The 26627-nt window shown below is 34.8% G+C and overlaps 1 long non-coding RNA gene across 1 annotated transcript in view; it reads left to right on the top strand.

Annotated features, from left to right (window-relative positions):
* LOC130246791 (uncharacterized) overlaps window positions 1–26627 on the top strand; it is a 58874-nt gene that overhangs the window by 30663 nt on the left and 1584 nt on the right. Inside the window, exon 2 of the long non-coding RNA XR_008839463.1 lies at window positions 20890–20964. This is a non-coding gene — a long non-coding RNA (uncharacterized LOC130246791). The remainder of the gene's footprint in view (window positions 1–20889; window positions 20965–26627) is intronic.

Here is a 26627-nt window from a genome sequence, read left to right as displayed (position 1 = left end):
TACCTGAGCTAACAACCTCCTGAGGTTCCTAGTGAAATAGGGCAACCGTGTGCCGCTGGGATTTCTCACAATCTGATTCAGAAATCACTGTAGTATAAGCCCTAGAAAATACACTGAAAGTCTAAATGCTATTTTGTTTCCCTTTTGTTTCCCAAATGTTAAAATGCATTTGTAATCTAAGATGTAAATAGCATTGCTAGTTGACGGCATATCTGTCGTCCCAATGCATATCTGTTCCTGTTTTTGATGCTGGTTTAAGAGTGGTGCATTTAATGACTGGTAGATCAGTCTAATCTGACTTATCTCACGCTGAACAAAATAAACTATGATTGGTTGCTCGAAATGTCAGTCAGAGAGATTGTGTTTCTGTCAGTTCTTTATCATTAAAAGCTGCAATGGTGTTTAGACCTTTTGCAATGAGTCTTAAAGCTAATAGACATGCTTTACTTAGATTTTATGGGTCCTTTAAGATTATGATGATTTTTAAGATATTAAACTTACGGATGCTCCAAATCTTCAGCTGATGAAACAGTTAATATAATAAACAGTAAGTTAAAAACGTAAAAAACACCATTAATTGAAAATTTTAAAAGTACACAGAAATGAAAAAACAGCAAGTGACATTTAGTTAAACATGCAATTTTGAAGTAGCATTTTTGTAATACATACTCTAATAATTCTATTTAAGTTAGTTTAAGTAAATATTACGGTTGCAACACAGGCTCATTGTGGATATGTACCCCTGTCTACATTTCTAGAGAACGTGAATTATGTAGCGGGAATTATCTTTAAAAAAACGCTACGGGGCAGTATGATGCTTTTGACGGCTTCTGTTCCTTTTGTGCGCTACCAGCTGACCGCTTACCTCCATATAGACGGCTTTTCTGGTGTTACCAGTTTGTTGATGCTCCAAATTTTCAGCTAATGAAAGTTTTCAGCCAAAAATAGCATTTTCAGTTTTCAACCGAAAGAGAAATGACGAGCTAATATGAGCTATGAAACCCATTCATTTCAATGGCTTGCATCACGCTAATGGAATGGCATGGAGTTTAACCAGTCAGATGACCTCCTCAAAAGTGATTTCTCAAATGTGCCTTAAGCATTGGATCATCATCCAAGGGTCCTACAGTATTTCCTGATATAATTCACCCTTTAGAGGATAAATGCTTGTTTAAAAAGAAACAAATGTTCTTGTAGCTCAAACGTTAGAGACAAAACTATGACTGCTAAGGTCAGTATTATTAGGAAATATACATTTTTCGATTGGCTACAAAACGGGCGGCATAGTGGCTCAGTGGTTCACAGCAAGAAGTTCGCTGGTTCGAGTCTCAGCTTGGCCAGTTGGCATTTCTGTGTGGAGTTCGCATGTTGAATTGAATAAACTAAATTGGCTGTAGTGCATGAGTTTGAGTGAATGTGAGTGTATGGGTGTTTTCCAATACTGGGTTGTGGCTGGAAGGGCATCCGCTGCGTAAAATGTATGCCTGAATAGTTGACGGTTCAATCTGCTGGGGTGATCCCAGAGGAATAATGGGACTAAGTCGAAGGAAAAGGAATGAATGAATGAATGAATGGCTACAGAACAATCCACTTTTGTCCAATAACTTTCTTAATTAACCGAACTTGCCTAATTAACCTTGTAAATCCTTTAAATAACACTTTAATTGGAATACTATATCTTGTAAAATATTATCTGTCATCATGGCAAAGGCAGAAGAAATGAACTAAAGAATGAAACTATTGGGCGGCACGGTGGTGCAGTGGGTTGTGCTCTCGCCTCACAGCAAGAAGATCGCCGGTTCGAGCGTCGGGTGGGTCAGTTGGCATTTCAGTGTGAAGTTTGCATGTTCTCTCAGTGCTCGCGTGGGTTTCCTCCGGGTGCTCCGATTTCCATCACAAGTCCAAAGACATGCAGTATAGGGGAATTGGGTAAGATAAATTGTCCGTAGTGTACAGTATGTTTGTGAATGAGAGTGTATGGGTGTTTCCCAGTGATGGGTTGCAGCTGGAAGGGCATCCGCTGCATAAAACATATGCTGGATAAGTTGGCGGTTCATTCCGCTGTGGCGACCCTAGATTAATTAAGATATTAAGCCTAAAAGAAAATGAATGAATAACACTATTATTTTAAAAGAAAGGTGCTGCCAGTGTCGATGTGCAATTAAAGAGAACTTGGAAAATATTCGAAAAAGAATAATAAAATTCACATCAAGCCTAATAATTTTGTCTTCATCTGCACATTGACTGCAACGAGGCTTGGCTTCGATACAAATATCTGCTAGAAGCATAAATGTAAACGCGAACAGCCAGTCTAAGAAAGCGATCTGAATATTATCACAATGGGTTCCCATCCAACATCGGCTAAAGGAAAACTGGTTAGCTTATCTTTGACTCAACAAACGTCTTCAGACAGGGCTATATTACTCCGAATGACTCATGTACAGCAGTTTGTCTCCATGTGCTGAAACGTCAGCATGTAATTAGCCACTTCTCTCCAGCGAGAGACAGATGATGCCGGAGCATGTTTTTGTATGGCACACATGCTGATCGCCATACAATGAGCTCATTCTTATAGCTTTCATTCATTCCCTCGAATGATAGCCCAGTGTGTTTTCTCTGCTTGACTTATGAATATTACCCTTAATGCTAATGATTGAGGGTTTCAACTGTTTCTTAATATCTTTTGTTCTTTTCTTTTGCTCATTGAACTGGGAGATCTGCAGATCTGTTGGGGACAGCAGGGATAAAACATGCTAAACTGTGTAATTACACATAATTAGGGTTAAAATAGACACTTTTAAGAGGAGAATGTGCTTCCAGAATCTTCTCTTGTTGACGGAGATGCAAAAACTATGGAGTTTAGTGCAGAAATGATCCTCTTTTAATTGATAGAAGCTAGTCAGGTTACACCAATGACAACGTAGATTTTGTGGTACGACTTAATATAAAATAAAACTTCACTGAAAAAAAAAAACTCTTAAAATTTACTTTAAAAAATCCTCGTAATAATTTGCACAAACAAATTTCAAGTAATTTTTACAGTCTTATATCAGATACAATTAACTTGTCAATATCATGTCAAATTTACTTAATTTATTTAGGAGTGTTAGGTTAAAAATTAAGTAAAAGTTAATTATCTTTACTTTTGAGTCTTTATTTATTTAAATGAACCAAGAAATGTCATTGTCTTGTTTTAGCAGAAGGAACACTGCTTTTATCAATATAAATAAATCTTATTAGTCACAAATTGGTACAACTGATGCAACTTGGTTTAATTAAGACACACATTTCCACCTGAAATGTGTTATTTAACTTTATTTTAAGCAAATATATTTAGCAAGAGCAAATTTACCTTATAAACGCTTACTGATGTCAGCGCTGGTGTTAGCACAGCTATGATTTAGCACAGCTTCTGAGTGAAGCATCAAACATTAATGCTGATAATAAAAATGTCAAGACCCAAAGCATGAGTGCTGCTCTTCTGCAAGGTTGTAACCTTAAAACTAAAAGACATACTCTACAAACTAATGATGAGACTCTAACAAGTCTTTCTCTTCAATTTAAACACCTAAGATTGATTTTATTTTCAAAATACTTTTCTTTTAATTCGATCCCTTGCAAAGCATGCTGGGAATTATCCATTGCAACAAATCCATTATTAAAACTTACTTAATATTACTAGGTTAGAAAACATCTAAATATTACGAGGAAATGAATATTAATATTTAACTCTTTCCACTCATTTAATTTAGTACATGAAGTAAATGTGTAAGTATTAAATATGCACTTAGAAAATTCTAGTTATCCTTGACACTTAATATTACAATGGAAAAATTAGAAAAGTCGATTTATTAGATTTGACTGCACTAAAAAGTCATTTATTTCAGTGTAGTATGCATTTGCAGACTTGCTATTTCTCTTGTACAGTCTATACTAACATATTTTCATGTACACTACCTGACAAACGTCTTGTTGTTCAGTTGTCAGAGCAACAAATAATAACTTAACTTCTAGTTGATTATTTGGAAAAGTGGCAGAAGGTAGATTTTTCTGATGAATCATCTGTTGAACTGCATCCCAATCATCACAAATACTGCAGAAGACCTATTATTACCTCCACATAAAAGTTCCTGTAAGCAAATAAGGTTAAGATGCTCCAGGATTGGCAAGCCCAGTCACCAGATATGAACATTATTGAGATATAAGATGAAGGAGGAGGCATTGAAGATGAATCTGAAGAATCTTGATGAACTCTGGGAGTCCTGCAAGAATGCTTTTTTGCCATTCCAGATGACTTTATTAATAAGTGATTTGAGTCATTGCACAGATGTATGGATGCAATCCTCCAAACTTATCGGAGTCATACACAATATTAACTCTTTTTCCACTGCACCATGACTTTATATTCTATACTGGACATTATTTCTGTTAAGTGACAAGACTTTTGTCTAAGCAAAGTCAGACCTTACTGTCCTAATTATATAATTAAAAATCAAGGCATGATCATATTTTATTTTGGTAAAATAAGCGTAATCTAGAGACATTTGCCTTTCATATAAGCCACTTCTGATACCAAACGATCAACTAGAAGTCAAGTAATTATTTACTTGGAGAGGCGACAATAATTTTGTCAGGTAGTGTATCAAGCATACAAAATTCATGGTAAAAAATACCATCATAATCCATAAACGTTGCATCAAACCATTTTCAAATATTAGACATTAGAACTAATGTTGCAATGGCATTGATTGTTGACTGTGTTGATATCTTACTGACAAATTAGAGAAAAATACAGTTTATTAAAATACAATTTTTACTGTTTCTTTGGCTGTGCCAATATTTACATCCAGCTTTACATTTTAACCATAATTTGAGTTTCTATACTTTTTTATGATTGCCTTACTGCCATCTTAAAAATTATTTATTTCATTAGCAAACCTATATTTAATGGTGTAAAGTAACAAATTTCAAATACTCCAATTACTGTAATTAAGTAGTCTATCTCTGGAATTGTTAATTACTAAGTAGTTTTAAAATGTGTACTTTTACTTTCCCTTGAGTACATTTTTATGCTGTAATGGTACTTTTACTCCACTTTTTTCCTTCCACCTGTAGTTACTACTTTATTTCTTTCTTGTCTGTGGTGATAAAGTAGAAAAATCAGTCCTGCGATTCCTGTCCAATCAAATCGCACATAGAAAGTAAATCGCATCATACCAAACAACCTCAAGTACATAGGCGCTTTATAAATGCAGCAAGCCTTTTGGAAGCATTAAAAGTGTCCAAAATGATGTCCAAAATCTTTAATTGCAATGACTCAGGGACTGTTTATAGACTGCATGTCACTGATGAGAAAATGAAGGATGTCGACTGTATGATAACTGAAATCACCAAACAGCCTTAAACAATCGCTAAATAGAACGAATGAAGAATGGAAGGAAGGGCAGAATGAAGGAAGGACCGAGTGAAGAAAGGAAGGACCAAACTAATGAAGCAAGGTAGGACAAAATGAATGAAGGAATGATTCTAGAAAGAAACTAAGGAAGAAACGAACAATCGAACGAATGGACTAATGAATGAACAAAGACCTAACGAAGGAAGGAACAAAATATGAACGAGTGAATGAGCAAACGAATGAAAGGAAAAACAAAGGACGAAATAAATGAATGAAAGAATAAATGAACACGTGAATGAATGAAGGACAGAACAAACAAACAATGGTCAGAAGGTTGAAAGGAACGAAAGAATATAGGAAGATCACTAAATGCACTACAGAATGTTACGTTTACACATCACTGCACAAACTGCATGTAAACGCATCAACTTTTCACTGTGTAATACTCACTCCTCTTGAGTACTTTAAAAGGGCTACTTTTTACTCATACTTTGAGTAATATTTACAACAGATACTCTACTTGCACTACATTTTTGGGCAAGTAATGGTACTTTTACTTGAGTAAGAGTTTTCAGTACTCTTTCCACCATTGGCTATATTAAAAAATACAGCAAAAGAAAATAATGCTTTCAGTGTTGCGTTGCCATACAGTCTCCCAGTGCTCTGCTTTAGTTTGTACACGTACAAGATTAATTAAAACAATTACACCTCAAATAAACATTTCATGTCCTTGTATTTATTTCTTTGTTAAGTAGCCATATAACAAGTGGCTAATGTGCATTCAAAAACAAACTCTCTCCGGGTGCACAAGTCCAGGCGTTGATTACCCTGTCTGGTTTATTTTATAACAGCGGCCCTTGCTGTATCATATAACTTACTTAAAAGCCAATCTCAGACATTTGCTGTGTACCCAAATAGACTGTAATGACCTTGGGTTGCTTATGCTGTAGTTTTTGCAGGGAATCTGTCATACGGCTGGCAGTGAGTAGATGTGACATACCCCCAAGCATACAGTGGTGCTCTTTTTTAAAAATGAAAAGAAGCCGATGTACAATATCAGACAGAACACTATCAAGGTTCTCTGTGTATCTATATATAATACTGTATATCTATATTTGGATTGCACATGAAGGATGTATATGTGTCCTACAACCTACAGTGAACCACAAAGGACGATTGGGAATGTCCATGGATTGACTTCTATACACTGTAAAACTATCTGTTAATAAACAGTTACTGTATTTTAGGATTCTTCAATTTATTTATAGTGGTGAACTGCATCTCTTGATCTCTGTTCTGTCCACTTCTGATGTTGAAAATTCAACTCTACAGTTTAAGAAAAAGATTTGTATTGACATGTTAGTAGTTTGAAATAATATAATGTTTAAGAAATTATATATAGAATAATAAGTCTGTAAAATAACAGAGAACGTACTGGCAGTTTATTACCAGGTTTTTATACCGTAATATACAACACCATCCCATATGATATATCACTTTAAACTATTAAAAATGATAATAAAAGTCACTTTTTTAACTTTTCAAGGTTAAAAGTTGTTTATAAGAAAGACAAAGGTTCCATCATGCGATTCAAAAGCATTAATAAACAGGAAAACAATTGTAAAAGTTAAAACATTAATCACAAAATACAGAAAACTGCTAATGTACAGATATTTGTTTAGTTACAGTGTAGCATGGCTGTTGATTTGGAATGCAAGAACTCAGATGATTAGGACATTTTGGATGAAGAATGACTGGTTTCATTCATTCATTCATTTTCTTGTCGGCTTAGTCCCATTATTAATCCGGGGAATGAACCGCCAACTTATCCAGCATGTTTTTACGCAGCGGATGCCCTTATAGCTGCAACCCATCTCTGGGAAACATCCATACACACTCATTCACACTCATACACTATGGACAATTTAGCCTACCCAATTCACCTGTACTGCATGTCTTTGGACTGTGGGGGAAACAGGAGCACCCGCAGGAAACTCACACGAACGCAGGGAGAACATGCAAACTCCACACAGAAACACCAACTGACCCAGCCGAGGCTCGAACCAGCGACCTTCTTGCTGTGAGGCGACAGCAAAACCTACTGTGCCACTGCGTCGCCATGACTAGTTTGGGTTCACGTAAAACAAATATGGCTCAAGTCCTACTTAGGTAGACAGTGAAACACGTTTCATCTAAAGATGCTTTTTTTTAAAAGCTGAACTATTTTAAGTTGACACAGCAGCTTGTGTAATGCCCCAAAAGCAGCATGAGATGCTACCGAATGGCCAAAACGCAACAGCATGCTGTCAGCGGGCTATCTATAGCACTGTACAGCTAAAAATAAAGAATTGTACAAAATTCACATAATAATATATATATATATATATATATATATATATATATATATACATACATACATACATACATACATACATACACACACATACACACACAGTTGAAGTCAGAGAAGTTGAACAGAGAGCAGATTTTTTCAACACATTTCTAAACATAATAGTTTTAATAACTCATTTCTAATAACTGATTTATTTTATCTTTGCCATATTGATAGTAAATAATATTTTACTAGATATTTTTCAAGACAATTCTATACAGCTTAAAGTGATATTAACTAGGTTGATTGGGTTAACTAGGCAGGTTAGGGTAATTAGGCATGTTATTGTATAAAGATGGTTTGTTCTGTAGACTATTAAAAATATATAGCTCAAAGGAGCTAATAACTTTGACCTTAAAATGGTGTTTAAAAAAATTAAAACTGCTTTTATTCTAGCCGAAATAAAACAAATAAGACTTTCTCCAGAAGAAAATATTATCGGACGAAAAAATTGATGGGGGGCTAATAATTCTGACTTCAATTGTGTGTGTATATATAAATAAATATAATTGAAATAATCCAATTCCAATTCTGGGAGCCATGATTCAATTGTAAAACAATACTTTTCGATACTTTATGATAATTTTATCATTTTTTTCAGCTGTACCAATACATCTTTGCAACTTTACACTTTAACCAGAATTTGAGTTTTTATAATTTTGTTTATGATTGGAATCTATGACTGTACTGCCATCTTATTTATTTATTTATTTATTTATTTATTTTATTAGCAAAGTGACATTCAGCATAAATATTCAAGCACTGAATGTAAATTTGAAAAGCCAGAAAACACATTTTATTTGGTTTTAATTCCAAGAAGAGAGCATTGCATTGCTTTTGTTTGTTCACAACCTTTTAACAAAGAAATATCTTTAATATATTTTACATTTAGAAATTATCTTACAATTATGTCCAAATTATTTTTTCCAAATTAACCAAATTCAATGCTCTTTTTTCTGTTTCTAGCTCGTGTCCACTAGGCTCGCACTGTTGCAATCTAATTTCAATAAGAATTGATTCAGAACTTTGAGAATCAACTTGGAATCAGAATTGTTTCTGTTCAAAATCAATTCAGAATCAATTCAGAATCAGAACTGATTCAATTCAGAATTCTGTTTCTAGCTCGTGTTCACACAAGCTCACACTGTCGCAATCTAATTTGAATAAAGAATCTATTCAGAACTTCTGAGAATCAATTCAGAATCGCAAAAGAATATTCGAAGAATGAAGAATAATCACTAAAGAATTGGTTAAGAATCACAATGCATTGATGAATAGATTTTTATTGAATATATAGGCTCTTTTAGAGTTTTAAAATACATCTACAGTATATTTTAAAATTATACAATAACAATAAAACAATAAAAACGTAGTAATAATCAGTTATGTTTTCAAAATTTATAAATAAGAAATCTGAAAACAAATGATCATATCAGAAAGGAGTAACGATACTCAAATTCAGCATTACCTCAGATGAATGTCACATCTTAAAAGTAGTAATATTTCATAGTATTACAGCTTTAACTACATTTTTATAAAATAAATGCAGCCTCAGTGAGAATTAAAGATTATTAAAAATATGACAAATTAGAAGATATTAAAATACATTCAAATGAAGTAGGTGGTAGTGCAGTAACTATTAACGGCATCCATAATCCTTATAGCAAATGAATCCTTTGCTACCTAATTACAAGCAAAAACCTCAATCCGCTCTACACATTTCCAGGCTAACATATTAAAATCACGTAAAACCACCACCACATACATCCCTGAAACAATCCCCTAAAATGTCTCCCCTCAATTTCGCAGTGAATCCCTTCATGTCAGTCAACGACAAAAGAGATGAAAGGAGATATGAATTGTTTATTGCTGTCCTGCTGTGACCCTTGTCTAACATCGTAGGAGATTTATCGTCTCCAAACTCTTCCCCCAAACCTTATCTGCGCTCTCCAGCTTTGTAGACAGTGAATGTGTCTTTGGGAAAAAAAAAATCTTCCATCATCACCCACACGCCAACCACACTAGTAGGAGGCCTCAGTGGCACAATTCAGCTCTTATATTCAGAAATCCTCTCTTCTGTCGAATTTTCTTGTTGCGATTAATTGCTGAAGCTTATATCACGATATTTTCATGATACGGTATTATCACGATATTTACCCAAGCTGCAAAAAAGATCTACTTTAACAGGTATAATAAACAAAAACTACTTAGTGTATTGCTTTATTGTATGTATGGCACATGTTCAGAGTAAATAAATGTTTTAAATGAATTTAACTGCACAAAGACGGTAAAGTACAATAGGTAACGATTTGATCACAGAATTATCACGATATTTACCTAAGCTGCAAAAAAGATCTTGTTTATCTGGTATAATAACCAAATACTTAGTGTTCTGCTTTATTGTGCGTACGGCACGTTCAGAGTGAATAAATGTTTTAAATGAATAAAACTGCTAAAAGACGATAAAGTACAATAGGTAATAATTTGATCACGATATTATCACAATGCGGTATTATCACGGTATTTACCTAAGCTGCAAAAAAGATCTACTTTAACAGGTATAATAACCAAAAACTACTTAGTGTATTGCTTTATTGTATGTACGGCACATGTTCAGAGTAAATAAATGTTTTAAATGAATTAAATTGCTAAAAGACGATAAAGTACAATAGATTATCACAGTATTATCATGATACGGTATTATCATGATATTTACCTAAGCTGCAAAAAAGATCTTGTTTATCTGGTATAATAACCAAATACTTAGTGTTTTGCTTTATTGTATATACAGCACATGTTCAGAGTGAATAAATGTTTTAAATGAATAAAATAGCTAAAAGAGGATAAAGTACAATAGGTAATGATTTGATCACGATATTATCACAATGCGGTATTATCACGGTATTTACCTAAGCTGCAAAAAAGATCTACTTTAACAGGTATAATAACCAAAAACTACTTAGTGTATTGCTTTATTGTATGTACGGCACATGTTCAGAGTAAATAAAGGTTTTAATTGAATTAAATTGCTACAAGACGATAAAGTACTATGGGTAATGCTTTTATCACAGTATTATCACGATAAGGTATTATCATGATATTTACCTAAGCTGCAAAAAAGATATTTGACAGATTTTGAGCAATTTTTTACAGTGAACAATAAAGTCTCATTAGTCAGAATCTGCGAAGATGTTGTGCTATTTCTGTGCAGACGTTTGTCAATTCTATTTATGTGGAATGCTTTTGAGAGAATAATAACATTATTATAAAACAAATAAAAACATTAAATAAATAATAATAATAATAATAACTTTGTAACTTTTATTTAATGTTTACACTGCAAATCCAATCAGATCCACTTGTTTGGTAAACAAAGCAAGTCTCTCATTTATAAATATTTACTAAAAGACAGAAAATTTTACTTTACAAACTGTATTGTAAATACATAATATAAGCATTTGCATATTATTCAATAATATTACTGAAGTTAATTGAAAAACTGAATAAATGTATATATTTACACACATTTACATAAGTAAATAAATACTCAACGTTGGGCTAAAAAATTGTCAGAAATCTGCAGATACTGCTCAACAGTGAGGAAAAGGTCAGATTTAATTTAAGTTAAAAGAATAACAGCAGAATTGTATTAGTCATTAAAATGTAATAAAACGATTATGTCTTTTTGATTTTATAGCATTATTAGACATTAACTAATAAATTAACCACTTGATATTAAGTATTTGACATTAAATGTTAGCAAATGGAGCCTACAAAAGTTAAGCAAGATAAGGTCTGTAAATATTAAATAAATGGAATTTTTGATGACATAGGCCTGATTAACATGTGAATATATATATACATATATATATATAGATATATATATATATATATATATATATATATATATATATATATATATATATCTATATATATATATATATATATATATATATATATATATATATATATATATATATATATATATATATTTTTTTTTTTTTTTTTTTTTTTTTTTTTAATAAATCCCCAATTAAATCTTCCAGCATTTGATGCTGTGATGGACTCTACTGCTAATACAACAATCTGAATATTATTAAAAGGCACTCTGAAATGTTTAGGTAATAAATAATTATTATTAGACTGTATTTTGAAGTGACTATGATATCAATATTGTAAATGTTTATTATGACTATAGATTAATGAACTATAGATAAATTATTGAATATGAGCATACAGTTGAAGTTATACCGTTCCCCCCCCCCCCCCCCCCCCCCCCCCCCCCATGTATTTTTTTTCTCTTTAAATAATTCCTAAAAGATGTTTATAACAGAGCAAGGAAATTTTTACAGTGTTTCCTATTATATTTTTTCTTCTGGAGAAAGACTGATTTGTTTTATTTTGGCTAGAATGAAAGCAGTTTTAAAAACAAAATTTAAAACCATTTTAAGGTCAAAATTATTAGCCCTCTTAAGCAATATACTTTGGGATTGTCTACAGAACCAACCATCTTTACAATGATTTGCCTAATTACCCTAACATTAACCTAATTAAGCCTTTAAATTGCACTTTAAGCTCAATACTAGTATCTTGAAAAACATCACATATGTACTGTCATCATGTCAAAGATGAAAAAAGAAAAATAAATAAATTATTAGAAATGAGTTATTAAAACTATTATGTTTATAAACAGTGTTTCAAAAAATTCTTTCCAATAAATAGAAATTGAAGGGAAAAATATACAGTAAGGCTAATAATTTTGACTTCAACTGTATGTCTACTCCTGATATCTGTTGCTATATTCATTTTTTTGGTGAAGGTCATTAGCGCCAGATACTGCAGTAGTGTTGAGAAAGCGTGCAGGGGACCAGCGGTAAAAGCCACTCCCCATGAAAGCAGATGCTGAGGGGGGCAGGGAGGCCAGGGAGCGGCCTGATAAGAAGAGAAGCAGACGAGTAAACATTAGCACGGCTGATGACACACAGCACACAGGCCGCTTTTCTGCTACTCTTCCACATGCAATCCTAAAAGTGCACTGAATCGGCTGGCTTCAACAGAAACCAGTTGCGAAAATACCAAATCAATAAGCAATTGTCAGCAAGCTAAAAGCATATATTAGATACCCATGCAGGGGGATTGGGAGGACTTTATTGGCATTATCTGATGACAGGAGAGTGAAAATAGCCTGTGCATGAATTAAATGACGTTAGTTACAGATAGGCAGGCGAACGCATCCATCACTCGACTGGCAGACAGTTATGTGTAGCATAGCACTGCTGTGGAAATGTGTAAGATTAAAAACGTTCAGCTCAGGAAATAAGCAGTCAATCACCTGCGTATAGTCTTGGAAATAAATGCAAGCAAATCAGCAGCAGTGTATGCTATTTTATTAAACATTATATATATATATATATATATATATATATATATATATATATATTCAAATCAGAAATATGAAATATATATATATATACAAATCAGAAATATACTAACCAGGTGCGATTTAAAAATATAAATTAATTATATATATTATTAGTGCTTGGCAAAAATCTATCACATACAGAATAAAAGACAGTTTGTTTTGACTTGAAATATGAGTGTGTACTGTGAATATTTATTATGTGTATATACATAAACAGATGCATTCATGTATTTGAGAAAACGTATATTTATATTTAGATATTAAATATACACCAACCGGCCACTTTATTAGGTACACCTTACTAGTACCGTGGCAGAGATTCAACAAGCTACTGGAAATATTCCTGAGATCTTGCTCCCAATTGATATGATAGCATCACGCAGTTGCTGCAGATTTGTTGGCTGCACATCCATGATGCGAATCTCCCGTTCCACCACATCCCAAAGGTGCTCTATAGGATTGAGTTCTGGTGACTGTGGAGGCCATTTGAGTACAGTGAACTCATTGTCATGTTTAAGAGTCTGAGATGATTCGCGCTTTATGATTCGCACTATCCGAATGTCGCAGCAGAAATCGAGACTCATCAGATCAGGCAATGTTTTTCCAATCTTCTATTGTCCAATTTTGGTGATCCTGTGCAAATTGTAGCCTCAGTTTCCTGTTCTTAGCTGACAGGAGTGGCACCCGGTGTGGTCTTCTGCTGCTGTAGCTCATCCGCCTCAAGGTTAAACGTGTTGTGCGTTCAGAGATGCTCTTCTGCATACCTCGGTTGCGTTACTATTGCCTTTCTATAAGCTGGAAACAGTCTGGCCATTCTCCTTTGACTTCTGGCATCAACAAGGCATTTGCACCCACAGAACTGCTACTCACTGGTTATTTTCTCTTTTTCAGACCATTCTCTGTAAACCCTAGAGATGGTTGTGCGTGAAACTCCCAGTAGATCAGCAGTTTCTGAAATACTCAGACCAGCCAGTCTGGAACAGTATATAATGTTTATAACGTTCATAGCCATAGCCATCTAAATCCATACATCCCTTTACTCATCAGGGGTCGCCACAGTAGAATGAACTGCCAACTTATACGGCATATGTTTTATGCAGCTGATGCCCTTCCAGCTGCAACCCATCACTGGGAAACACCCATATACTCCCATTCACACACATACACTACGGCCAATTTAGCCTATACCCAATTCAACTGTACCACATGTCTTTGGACTTGTGGGGGAAACCAGAGCACCCGGAGGAAACCCACGCAAACCCGAGAGAGAATATGCAAAACCCACACAGAAATGCTAACTGAACATTTACTGATCATTTTACTAACTGTAAAAAAAGTAAGGCAACTTACTGCACAGTTTTTTGAGTTGACTAAACTTTTAACCTTTTTAAGTATTGTAGTTGACTCGATTTAAGTTGATTTAGGCAAGTTTAAGTTTTTTTATAGTGCTTATTTATTTTATTTTTACTATTCATTTTACAGATATAATGATTATTTTAGAGAACATTAGGAAAAGATGCATAGAGCAGAGGTATGAAACTTCATGTAAAACTCAGATGGAAAGGAGAATCCCCTCTTGTCTTGTTGTAAGCATCCTTTTATGTAAAATAAAAAATTTTATTTAGTTCATCTTCACAAACATGGCACTTGCCATTTCATTCATTCATTCACTTTCTTTTCGGCTTGGTCCCTTTTTTAATCTGAGGTCGCCACAGCTACTACAAAGCTTACTACAAAAATTCCATGACTTTTACAGGACTTTCAAGTAATGTAATGTTTCATGTATTGTCTACATATACGTGGTAAATCATCAGAAACGTTTAAATTTATTACAGCATATCATAAAACACGCAATAGTTTCAATTTATTTTTATATCTATGTAAAATAGATGATGCTTACACAGCACTAATAATGTGAGAGCATGTTTTTGGCCAAGAAAAAAAAAGAAGTAAAAACAACTCACCTCCATTCCAACATACAGATATTTGCCAAACTAATTTCAGATAATCTTAATAGCTTGTTAAACTAGTAATAGTAGGTAAACGTACCTCTATTATAAAGCCGCGATCACACTGCACTTTTCGCTCCAGTTTCTATTCATAGGCATGCGAATGCGGCAGACCAGAAACGCAAGCACGTGCGACAAGTTTCGCATTTCACTGCATTCGAAAGTTCAAGCTTGGTGAATTCTTACCGGCGAAATCACATCAGATGATTGAGTGAGAAGTCTAATACAGAAATCTATCTTGCAATAGAAGATCATTTAGAATAATAAATGTAAAATATGGTGAGAAATCGCTCACTTTTATTAACGTCTAATCATATTGTTTAACCCCGACCCTCGTACGACAGCATTTTGCCGTGTGACCGCAGCTTAAGTCGCTTTGGACAAAACTGTCTGCTAAATGACTAATGTAAATAAAATTATATGACTAAAATTCCAAAACCTTGTGGGTTTTTCTGTTTTCCCAAAACGTTTCCAGGCTTGATAAATGCCATGTTAAAATTCCATGACTTTACCAGGTTCTCCATGACCGTATGAATCCTGTGCGCAGCGGATGCCCTTCCAGCTGCAACTTAGCACTGGGAAACACCCATACACTCTCGCATTCACACACAAATGCCCAATTTAGCTTATTCGATTCACCTATAGCACATGTGTTTGTGGGGGAAACCGGAGCACCCAGAGGAAACCCACATCAACAAGGGGAGAACATGCAAACTCCACACAGAAATGCCTACTGACCCAGTCGGAACTCAAACCAGCGACCTTCTTGCTATGAGGCAACAGTGGCAACCACTAAGCCACCATGTCGCCCTATATAATTTAAAGTAAAATAAAAATCTACTTTTCAAGCTGTTTGGACAGACATATGTGCATGTATGGTGTGTAGACCGTCATATTGGGGTGATATAAACTCACCCAGTCCTTTTTTTTCAATTTAGCAACATAAAAACGGTGGACCAATTGGAGCGGTTTTGAGACCGACCGCAACTTTACATAGGAGTGCGGTCCCCACGCCCACCGAATTGATTGACAGCTGCGCGTATTAACATGTCCCGGTAGTCACGTGTATTATCATATCAACAAAACCAGACGTGCGCAAAGCAACCGGGAATAAAAGGTGTGTTCAGTTTGCTAGGATCATCAATCATCATCAATCAATGTGATCATCAATGTGATCAAGAGTAAGTTTCACATGTTTAAAATGTTTTAAAACAGAGCACGTGTGTAATGAATTACAGCGATTTAGCTTAGCTTTACTTCATCAGCACAGCCGCGTGTCAGAACAATTATAAAGGAAGACACAATCCCGGTTTGTGGACGTTAAATCAGGTTTATTTTGTACATTAACATAACAGATATCCATACAGCAGTGGAGATTAACCTGTATCCAGTCACATTTGCGTGCAAAAAGAGTGCAAAGCTAAACGGGCACTCTGTCTGTCTGTCAGTGTGTGTGTGTGTCTGCTGCGGTGTGTGTGTGTGTGCGTGTATCTCTGTGTGTGTGTGCGTGTGCGCGAGTGAAATTTGTGTGACTCATCGATGCAACTGCACAACAAATACTCATTGGTAAAGTTCTTACTGTAGTATTTCTCACAAATGCTACGTGAGATCTGCTTCCTTTAAGTCTGTCTGTTGTCTGACGCAACCGAGGGAAGAGATTAAGGCACGCAGAAAGGGGGAAGGGAGGACTAGCCTTAAAGGCGCAGTACGACAAAACAGCCCCCTAGAGCAAAAATGTATAAAATAGAATCTTGCAAAAGGTATAATGAAAAATCTGATCGGTGTTTTGAGCTGAAACTTTACAGACACATTCTGGCAAAACACGTACATTAAATCTGAAAAAAGGGCTAACCTAGGTGCCCTTAAGTATAAATGTAAAATTATTATAAATAAATATAATGGGGGGTAAACACATTATAGGGCTATTACTGGGGTTTTTATAAATTATATTATAATAAATGTCAATATTCTTATGATTCTTATTTTTAATTAAGTTTCTTTTGATTTTCTGTTCAGTGATTTAATCTTTGATCACAACTAGTGACGTGAAGGCGGGCCCGACTTGTCAATCACACGAGATCCACCAACCATCCAATCAATTACCAATGAACAAAGTCAAATCCCATCCTAAATTTTTTTTATTTGTTTATCCGAGAAGCGTTTTCACCGATATTAATCACAATAGTCACGACTTTAGCTGCTGAATATTAATGAGTGTCTATGGAATCCTAAATCATGTGTTCCAGTAATCCGGATTCCAGCTCAGCCCCCTGACTGTCACAATAAATCGCTATATTCTCTTTAGATATGGCCGTTTCATTGGTCGGGAAGCCGTTTGCTTGAAATGAAGAGCTATTAGTTCCCAGGCTGGAAAAAAGGGTGGGGGTGGTGGTGTTTATGGCGAGACTCGCAGGAGAACGTCCTATTCCGCTCAGTGTCGATTGACCGTACAAGCTAATCTGAGATCGCCCTCCAGCTATCCCCAATTCTCATACCAATATGTGAACACAATCAAAGTATCATTTAAATGTGGCACCGTGTGCTCATCTCAAAACATGTGATTTGCATTAGTTTATTAGGCTGCCCTACTTTATTCTATATGAGAAAGGGAGACGCAGCCTGGATGTGTTCAATACGGTTGTTCTTTTGAAGATTTACTGCTGAGGAATATCAATATTTATAATTGATATCTAGTGTTTTGTATTATCCTGCACTCCAAAAATATTAATTGTTGCTTGTTCTAACTACTTATTAAAAATAAGCTGAAACAACACAATTCTTAAGTTTTTGGGGGGGACAACTTCAATGTTTCATGTTCAATTAACTTAAATTTGTAAAAACAATTACATTAACTTAATTAATTTGTGTTGGGTAGACATCAAGGAATGCAACATTTTTATATGCGAAGAGTTCAGATGCAAAGCCCTCTAAATCCATCAGATCTCTTTTCTTGTAAATGAGCTTTTTCTATCAGGCTTCTATAATTAGGTTTAGAAGTTACATTTTATTTGTAATGATACGGTTATAAGCTGGTAAATAAATTAACTTTTTTCAAAATGTCACTGTAGACAATTCTTGGGTTTTTAACAAGGTAGATTTTCTTTTGCGTCAAAACCAGCTAAATCCACTTGTGCTTTTATTGCAAAAACCTCTAATTTAGTTGAAAATCACTAAAGATGCTATTAGAAATTATTTTACCACACATAAAACACATTACACAAACCACCTAAAATTAAAAATATATAAATCTATCAAGTAAGTGGCGGTTCATTCCGCTGTGATAAACCAGGGAAAAAGCAGAAGGAAAATGAATGAATGAAATCTGTCAAGTAAGTGCAATAATCAATAACATTAAAACTGAGATTAATTCAATCTTAACAATCTGTTCATTTCTGATATTCAGGATTTAGATTTAATGTAAGCAGAACAATGTAAACATTGTAAACAAAGCTTGCAGATTCAAATAATGTAGTGTAAAAACATTGTGAAACATCAATATCTGTGCATTGTCCATTAATATAAAAAGCTTATCAGACTCATAGGTATTATGAAGTAATATAAATAATGTATAGTTTTGTACATTATATTTATCTTTTAAAATAGCTTAAATTAGCAAATAAAACACAAGGTAGGCCTACTGAGGCAAAAGGGGGTGTCTCTCAGATAATTTTAGATGCTGTCATTCATTCATTCCCACCATACTCAAGGTCTTGATCTCTTGTTTATCCTCATAGCATCCATGTGGGATAAAAGAACGGCATCTTAACTCTGTCTTTCGTGAGCGCAGTTGCAGTTTAATGTATAGTAAATCGGACTCATTCAAAGTAGCGTCGCTGTGCAAAAAATCGTTATGAATGCATGCTACACTACACTAGTTTTGAGGTAAGGGACATTTTCATTTGCCATTCACTGACAGTCGGACAGGCTCATCTCATTCATCACTCCATGTTTTAAAATCAAAATCAAAAGCAGAATAAAACAAATATATATAAAATAACAGAAAAAATACTCTATAAAACACAAAAATGCCAATAATTTGTCTTTAATGGTAAAGGACCTAAATTGAAAGTCAAGGGATTGTTTGTCAATTTACTGAGTTTTGAATAGAATTTGAAATGACAAAAAATTACAATGAAACATTTAGTGAAATTTTCTGTAAAATTAGGGGGGTTTACAGTGTAACCTTCAGATTTCAGACTTTCAAATTGTTGTATCTCCGCCAATTATCTTAACAAATCTGAACAAACTATACCATCAATAAAGAGCTCATTTACTTAGCATTCAGATTGTGTATAGACAGCCTGATCTCACGAGGAAACTTAAGTATTTTACGTTTTGTCAATTTATTGGCTAATTCGCACGAATTCGTACAAGTTCAGTCGTACGAAAATGTACGATTTTAAAAAGGAGGCGTGGCACGCAACCCCAACCCTAACCCCAACTGTCATTGAATGATGAGCAAATCGTACTAAATTGTACAAATTAGATCTTACGAATTCATACGAATTAGCCACTAAATCAAAAAGTTACGAATTGCTGTGAGATTGCGTTGGTATAGACAGTTTTGAGGGATGTAAACAAAAACAATGGTCCCAATGTATTTCCTGCTTCATATATTTTATTTCTATAGTGTATGAGAATCCAAAAAGAGCCACATATTATAAAAATATGATTAATTACGATTGAATTAATTAGAGTTATGAAATAGTTTGATAACAAGCAGGAAATGTTCATGGGCCAATGACATGACCACATTGAAATAGTCTATAAATCCCAATTTCAAAAAATGTACACTATGGCTCATGGTCGCATTCAGCAAATATGCATTATCTCACATTGTTATCTTCGCTGATGTTGTTGTGTTCCCTATTGGTTAGATGAGTAAAAGTATCATGAGTAAATGAGTAATGTGAGTCAAAGGGTCAATCATTTTATGATAATATATTCACTCATAATCTTTTTCTGCTTGCAAAACATTTACTGTACAGTTATGTTGCCTAACATTTGTGATTATATTACACACACACACACACACACACACACACACACACACACACACACACACACACACACACACACACACACACACAAAGGTTTGGTTTTGTGAATTATGGGGACTTTACATAGGTTTCCGTTGTTTTTTGTTGACTCTACAAGCTGCATTTTCTATCTATTTGGATCTTTTATAAGCTTTTTTTTTTTAAATGAGGACAAAAAACTACTGTATAACTACTTGAAACCTGAATCACGTTGTTGTCTTTTTTTACAGTACATAAGCAATGTCCTCATAATTCACCACCTTCCGGTAACACCTGTGTCATACCCATGTCGTTATACAGATTGGTGTTCTGATATGTCACAAAAACATGTACACACACACACACACACACACACACACACACACACACACACACACACACACAAGCACACACACACACAAATACTTGGAAATTTCAAAGTAGAACTGCAACAGTATTATCTGGGAAAATGTACTGCAGTTAACTTTCAAGAACTCTATTTTGCAGAGTGTATTTCTTTCTGAGCTTGTCCAGGTTATTGGACAACGCTATCAAAATTATTATTGATTATTGGACATCACAAAAAAACACTTTTATCATTTTTGTTTCTTTCATTGAGATTAAAAAGTTGTATTATTTTGTGTTTGTCACAGGCTAAGGACAGTGACGATGACGAGGAAGTCGTTCATGTCGACCGAGACCACTTTATGGATGAATTTTTCGAACAGGTAACTTTTTATTTTGTTCCAGTTATGATTCATGCAGATGCAGATGATTTGATCATCAGGTTATGCAGTGATCCTGTGTCCTGCCGTCTTTAAAGTAAGAAAAAAGCAAGAGAAAATGACTGAAACATTGGGTAGACTGTTTTTACAGTGTAGAGTTTAAATGTAAAAATACAAAAAGTAAAAAAAAAAAGAGTTTAAATGTAAAAATACATTTAAAAGTAAAACTAATAAGGGGTTACTTTAAAATTACAAGAATTAAAACAATTGTTAGCATTGTCATAAACCCTAATATAGCGAGGAGCACAAGTAATTTATTTCTTTAATTTTACATAATTTTAAATGTACTTCAAAAAAACAGGAAAAAACACTGTAAATAGGGCAATTTTATTCTATGCAACAGACAAATTGCTGTAATTTGTCATTAATTATATAAAACCTATAATAACAGTCAAGCTGTTAATTTACAGATATTGTTTGCATTTTTTATAGAGTTTTGAATATAATTAAAAATATCTGAAAAAAAAATACTCTATAAATAATACAGTAATTTCCCTGTATAAAAAACAAAAATGACAGTAATGTGTCTTTGATGGTAAAGTACCTAAAATGAAAGTCAAACTGATAATTTAGAGGGATTGTTTGTCAATTCACTGAGTTTTGAATAGAATTTGAAGTAAAAAAAAATTACTGTAAACATTTTTGAGCTATTTTCTGTACATTTTTTTACAGTGTTTGTTTACATGGACACTAATGATCCAATTTGAATGCGATTAAGACAATACTCTGATTAAGAGTCTACCCTGTAAACAGCGATTTTTGATTTATTTAATCTGACTAAAGGCTGGCTCACACTGTGCGATTTTTTTATAATCCTGAACAATTGTAGACTGCAGCTCTGCACAAGACGTCTGGCCAGTGGAGAATGGTCGTGCCCAACTGAGCCTGGTTTCTCTCAAGGTTTTTTCTTCGCCGTTGTTGCCACTGGCTTGCATGGTTCGAGTTCTGTAGAGCTGCGCATTGATGGATTTGCTCTTCAGTGTTTGGACTCTCAGTAGCGATTATTAAACCACACTGAACTGAGCTAAACTGAACTGAACTTAAACACTGAAAACTGAACTGACACTGTTTCAATTTACTATGATCTTTTGTGTGAAGCTGCTTTGACACAATCTACATTGTAAAAGCGCTATACAAATAAAGGTGAATTGAATTCAATTGAATTGTAGCATGTCAGACTGCATTAACATGGCTCCAATGTCATACTGTAAGATCTCAGCAGTCATAATGTCAGACTGAACGACAAACCCCCGGAGTTTGACGTCATCCGTGACACTTTCACTATCCCATTCTAAAATGATTCCTCACAGCAAACATAAACAGTTTTGACATTTCCCCATGTTCATTTGAATAGTCACATGGATTGCGTCATCAAATTCGGCGCTCCTATTGGATATTGGATTGACGCTCATCGCAGCTATTGTCACACTGCAGGAAAGTGTCTGAAATCTTTGGACACTGCCAGAACTTCATCGGAGAGAAAACCTGATCACAACGGGCATTAAGCGTCTGTTTGTGAACATCTCAAACCAACAATCAAAGATCGCAGATTTTAGCTTAGGATTTCAGAAATCTTTTAGGATTTCCCAAATTTGTCTTAGATGACAAAATCGTGGCCGAAATCTCACAGCGTGAGCAGGGCTTAAAGTCATAATCGAACTAAACAAAAACGGAATCAAGACATGTGGAGTATGTCGATATTAGTCGCATTATTGAAGGCAGTCCAAACAAGTAAACACCTTAATCAAACTAGTACCATCGTGTAGGATGTTTGACGCATTTTGCGACAGGATAGTCCATACACACACTGCTGTGTGACACTATTCTCTGCACCCACAGAGTCAGTGAAGGACCACAGACCACTATTTCTTCCCCATACAGCGTGCGATATCAAACTCCACTAAAACAACACTCCTCCAGCAGATCATACTCGCATCCAATATCTCGTTTGTGACAGGGGGACATGCATGAAATGTTCCTGAATGGAAGTGAAAGTGCCAAACTGCAGTTAAAGTTGACAAATTTAAAATGAAACACCCGAAACTCTGGAGGAAATGTGGATAGCGCGGTGACACAATGCCGTTGATCAGATTATGTGCTATAACATGTAAAACAGGATCACGAATGGAACTTTCAAACAGCAAGTCATGTAAACACCCTTAATCATCTTATTGTCTTATTTAGATTAAGACAAATAATTTAATTACTAATGTCCATGTAAACGTAGTCACTGAGAATCAAGTCTATTTTTCAGTTTAGTTCAATCTGAACAGGTTGTAAAAGACTATAGGGATCATAAACTTTCTAACAGCAAATGGTTATATAAAAAACTAGGCATCAAATCGTGAATGACTAAGCATGTAAATACTAGACATACAAGTCATTCCAAACATAATAAACAGCAGATATCAAATGCTTGATATTCTTCAACAGGATGGAATCAGACTTTGAAACTAAAATAGATGTTATTTGGTCTAAAATACCAAACGATTGTCTGTGAAATATCTGACTCATCTGAATATCAGGCCAAAAACTGAATAAAGTGAGCAGTGCATTCCATTAGAAATAATAATAATGAACAAAAAAACTATTATTATGAAATATTTACATGTATTTTTATTAATTCATTGATTTTCCTTCGGCTTAGTCCATTTATTTATCAGTGGTCGCCACAGCAAAATGAACCGCCAACTTATCCAGCATATGTTTTACACAGTAGATACCCTTCCAGCCGCAACCCAACACTGGGAAACACCCATACACACTCTTTCACACACATACACTATGGGCAATTTAGCTTACCCAATTCACCTACTGCGCATGTCTTTGGACTGTGGGGGAAACCGGAGCACCCAGAGGAAACCCACACCAACACAGGAGAACATGCAAACTCCACACAGAAATGCCAACTGACCCTGCTGTGAGGCGATTGTGCAACCCACTGCACCACCATGACTTGATTAAATAGTTATTGCAATTTAACAAAACATTTAATTACGTAGCATGGCTGGAATAAGATTCTGATGGTGTGATAACCTTGGATAAAATATCACGGTTTCACAATATCACAGTATTGTGATTACTGCTCCAAGATAAAAAATGTCTAGGTAAAATAACAACTTTTTCTCCCATTGAACGCAATATATTTTATTTTCAGAAACATTTAAAATATTTTGGACCAGTAGCTTTTGATGTAGAGGTTCATTTTCTGATGGAGATGCTGTTGCCCTAAAAAACTGAATAAAATATGCCTTAATAATAAAACCAGGAAAAAAAAACTGTTGTGACATTTCTCCGCGGTCATTGTGAAAAACACACTGTAAAATTTTTAAGTCAGTATAAAAACAATAAACAGAATCCTTATTATTATTCACTTTTTCTTCTTCACTGAGCTTTTGAAAACATCAGCTGCACTGACCGAAAATTGTTTGTCAGTGATACAAAAAAACATTTAGTTAGGTTAACATAAGATTATTTATTAGTTTTCTGGAGAGGTGAACGACTCTGGAACAAAACTTAAGTTGTGCCAACTGAACATTTTTTCTTCGCAGAACTGGAACGCCTGAAGTTTGCTTTGCAGCTTTAATTGATAGGATGGTGGCGAGGCAGTGGCACAGTAGGTAGTGCTGTCGCCTCACAGCAAGAAGGTCACTGGTTCGAGCCTCGGCTTGGTCAGTTGGCGTTTCTGTGTGGAGTTTGCATGTACTCCTTGCCTTTACGTGGGTTTCCTCCGGGTGCTCCGGTTTCCCCCACAGTCCAAAGACATGTGGTACAGGTGAATTGGGAAGACTAAATTGTCCATGGTGTTTGAGTGTGAGTGAGTGTGTATGGATGTTTCCCAGAGATGGGTTGCGGCTGGAAGGGCATCCGCTGCATAAAACATGTGCTGGATAAGTTGGCGGTTCATTCCGCTGTGGCGACCCCGGATTAATAAAGGGACTAAGCCGAAAAGAAAATGAATGAATGATAGGATGGTAGAGATAGACAGGAAAGCGTGGGGAGAGGACAGAGGGGGACAGTGAGGCAGGAATTGAACTCGGGTCGCCGAGTGCCATGCCACAACGCACTAACCACTACACCTTTGGTGCCGACGTGTACTCAACTTTTGAAAACATCAGTTGCACTAACCTAAAATGTCTGAGGTTGAGTGAACAAAAAAACTCTTGTGGTAATTGGTACTAAGAAATAATACATTATCAGATCAAACAAAGTTCAATTGAAAAAAACAGGTGAAGCATTACAAAGCATTTCCCCCTGTTGGTCTAGCCATGTTTTGATCCTTGTCTTGTTTACCGTTACTGTTGTTTTACCTCCTGTCCTGTTTCTAATTCTGTGTCTTATAAATGTTTTGTTAACCTTTGTCTCTGTTTTAGTATTTTTTCAGTTGAACTGTGTTTGCTTGATCTGATATTGTATTATTTCTTTCTACTAGTTTCCACAACGAGTTTTTTCGTTCACTCAACTTCAGACATTTTAGGTCAGTACAACTGTGATTTCAAAAGTTGAGTACACGTGTGTCGACACATGGCACTCCAGTGAAAAAAAAATGAATTAATGTAGTCTGCACATATAGCTATGTAGACAAATTTAAGAGACCACTAGACAATTTTCTGTGTCTCTAAATTTAATTGTTGTCTTTAAAAATAAAAATGCTGATGACATTTCTTCAAATTTTAAAATCAAAATGTTCTCATTTACAAATACCAAACCAAGTGCTAGACATGTTTATATAAATCATAAATCTGTAAAAGATAACATCTGAAATAAAATAATATTTTTTTATTTTAAGAAAAAAATTAAACATTTAAGTTTACAAATAATATTAATATTTTACCCACATAAATCTATAATAAATCCTGTAAATCAGTTGAAAATAGCATTTCTAAGGCTGCATTTACACTGCACTGTTCAAGTGACTCAATTCCGATTTTTTTCTCCCATGTGGCACAGATTAGATATGGCCCATGTAAGTGTAAGCAGGAACAAATCAAATGGATTCTGATTTACTCAAATCAGATTCAGGCCTTGTTCATATGTGGAAATTTATCCGATATGAATCGGATCTGTGCCCTCGTGTCTGCAGTGTAAGCAGGTAGATCGGATTTTTACCTGTCAATGCGACTCGCACGTCATTAAATACCATAGCGAATGACGTCAACTCTAACGCTTTAATTTCAAAATAGACTTTACCAGAGTCGCAAATACACGAGGACTAAAACAGCTTTTATATTGTCATATAGCACAGTTATTTAAACATTTTAACGAGAGCGAGAGAGCGCAATGTCCGCCACGCAACCAATATAAACTGATATAAAACTGTTGCATACATCTCGTGCATGGACATTACGTTAAGATGCCTAAAGGTTTAAAAAGCCTATATATCAAAAAAAGATGGACAAATGACAAACTTTCTGTCATAGTAAAACAGCTTGTCAAAAGCTGCGAACAGATTACATACAGGAATAAAGAAAAGAGCCCTCTTTAATTATCAGCTGTTAGTCAGCGCCCGCTCTTTTTTTCTGGTCATTGCGCTTTTGCCGTGTGCTGTGTAAATGCAGACGATCGGATACGAGTCACTTTTAAAAGATGATGTAAGCTGGTCATCA

Source organism: Danio aesculapii, chromosome 19 (genome assembly GCF_903798145.1).
Source record: "Danio aesculapii chromosome 19, fDanAes4.1, whole genome shotgun sequence".
Classification (NCBI taxonomy): Eukaryota; Metazoa; Chordata; class Actinopteri; order Cypriniformes; family Danionidae; genus Danio; species Danio aesculapii.
The sequence above is the reverse complement of the archived record's forward strand: the minus strand, read 5'-3'. Positions and strand labels throughout refer to the sequence as shown.